The 2,500-nt window shown below is 36.6% G+C and overlaps 1 protein-coding gene across 1 annotated transcript in view; it reads right to left on the bottom strand.

Moving 5' to 3' along the window:
* Positions 1 to 1,895: 1,895 nt before the first annotated feature.
* The window catches only part of LOC137645632 (uncharacterized), a 5,349-nt gene continuing 4,744 nt past the window's right edge, over positions 1,896 to 2,500 (bottom strand). The window contains exon 3 of the mRNA XM_068378448.1: positions 1,896 to 2,500. This exon is cut by the window's right edge and continues 213 nt beyond it. The gene's annotated coding sequence lies outside the window, so the exon portion shown is untranslated.

The following is a 2,500-nucleotide window of genomic DNA, read 5'->3' as shown; positions in this document are numbered from 1 at the left end:
ATTGCTTACTAAATGAGTGATAACCCTAGCTCGAGGTGAACCTTAGTGATCACCTTAGCTCGAGGTGAATCTTACGGGCTACGAATGCAAGAGCCCGTGATCTACATTATTATTGATCACTAAGGGAGTGATCACCCTAGCTCGAGGTGAATCTTATGGGCTACCAATGCAAGAGCCCGTCTTCAACATTATTATTGATCACTAAGGGAGTGATCACCCTAGCCCGAGGTGAATCTTACGGGCTACCAATGCAAGAGCCCATGTTCAACATTATTATTATTATTGCTTGCTAAGGGAGTGATCACCCTAGCTCGAGGTGAACCTTAGTGATCGCCTTAGCTCGAGGTGAATCTTATGGGCAACCAATGCAAGAGCCCGTGTTCTACATTATTATTATTATTGCTTGCTAAGGGAGTGATCACCCTAGCTCGAGGTAACTCTTACGGGCTACCAATGCAAGAGCACGTGTTCTGCATTTTTATTATTATTATTATTGCTTACCAAGGGAGTGATCACCCTAGCTCGAGGTGAATCTTTGTGATCGCCTTAGCTTGAGGTGAATCTTACGGGCTACCAATGCAAGAGCCCGTGTTCTACATTATTATTATTATTGCTTACTAAGGGAGTGATCACCCTAGCTCGAGGTGAATCTTAGTGATTGCCCTAGCTTGAGGTGAATCTTACAGGCTTACAGGATGGCGTTTTATTTATAAAATTATAAGCAAAGGAAAACATTTATAAGGAAGATTAGTTCACCAAACTTTTAACTGGGCTCTACGAGGAACTAGAAGAGTTGGAAGGCTCAGGTCTACACAGTTAAGGACTATGAATCGAGAAGTAAGAGATGATGAATGGAGAGGTATTAATTTAAAAGTAAAATCTACTGAGGCCCTTTGTGTCTATAGGCGTAGGTGATGATAAGGAAAGCGGAAAAAGAATATTCATTCCAACGATATTCGTACTTTTTTGTGCTTTGTTAATTCTTGCTCCGTTTTACAACAAATATACAGTATATATATGACTGACCTTTTAATTAAAAGGTATATGCGAGTGTTTACTTTCATTAATATTTAATCATCTCCTACTATTAACGAGCTTTTTCCCATTTTGAATAAGGTAAGCACGGTTACCTATTTTTTGAAGGACTTTGGCTTTGGGGTAGACCTAGTCCCGATCGGCTCCATGTGTTTTACCAGTGACCAGCAGCCAGGAGTCCTGGCGCGGTTAGGTAGACAGTTCGAGACGTGAGGTGTCCGTTATGTTTTTAGGTATTGGAGTGGCTTTGTTTGTGTGTGTATTAGTCTGCAACACCCATTTGCTTTTAAGCAAACTTATCCGTCGATTACATACATAATCCCGGGGTGTCTACACGGATAGCAAAGTGTCCGCCTCTCTGACTGGCCGACTGCGAATTTGAACCAATGTATTATTATCATTATTATCATTACTTGCTAAGCTACAACCCTAGCTGGAAAAGCAGGATGCTATAAGCCAAGGGGCTCCGACAGGGAAAATAGCCCAGTGAGGAAAGGAAACAAAGAAAAAATATAATGTGTAAAGAACAGTAACAACATTAAAATAAATCCTTTCTATATAAACTAAAAACCATAACAAAACAAGAGGAAGAGATATTACTGTAGATAGAATCGTATGCTCGAGTGTACCCTCAAGCAAGAGAACTCCCAAGACAGTGGAAGACCATGGTACGGAGGCTATGGCACTACCCAAAACTAGAGAACAATGGTTTGATTTTGGATTGTCCTCCTCCTAGATGAGCGGGTTACCATAGCTAAAGAGTCTCTTCTACCCTTACCAAGAGGGAGGCATTGAGGACTTGTACAGAGCATTAATCAAACTTAAATAGGATTTAACAAAACAAAAGAATGTCTGAATAATATTATTGATAAGTATACACAAACATCTACTATACACTATTTGCACAAAAATACCTATTTATCACCATGAAAGACAATGGGCTTGTGATGTAAGAAAAATACAAAAATAAAAAATCTATGAATACATTGAAATATAGATTAACTTACATAGATATGTACACAAGTTTGAAATACATCGAAGATTTGTGTATGAATGGTTTCCTGTTTAATTTTATTTTATAAATTGTATTTGCTTCGGTTACATTCTATGACAAATACATATTACATAATTCTTTACTTTTTTTTCGGTTTATGTTCTTTTCTTTACAGGTATACCTTGAAATATGTTTATAAACAAATATGTGTTTATAATGGAAATCTTGCAATATAGAATATGAAAATAATTACATTAAAACAATTAAATTATAGCTTTGATAATAATAATGCGATTGAAATATAAATGAAATGACTTTCAACAACAGATGAATAAAATTATAAATCAAACAAAAAATATGCAAAAAATAATAATAATTATATTAGAAGTGGATGAAAATGTAATTGCATTTCTGCTAATACTGCCTTTATATTTCATAAACAAAGAGAGAGAGAGAGAGAGAGAGAGAGAG

This window comes from Palaemon carinicauda, chromosome 8 (genome assembly GCF_036898095.1).
Source record: "Palaemon carinicauda isolate YSFRI2023 chromosome 8, ASM3689809v2, whole genome shotgun sequence".
In the NCBI taxonomy this organism is placed as follows: Eukaryota; Metazoa; Arthropoda; class Malacostraca; order Decapoda; family Palaemonidae; genus Palaemon; species Palaemon carinicauda.
Note: the sequence above shows the minus strand (reverse complement) of the source record. Positions and strands in the feature narration are given on the sequence as shown.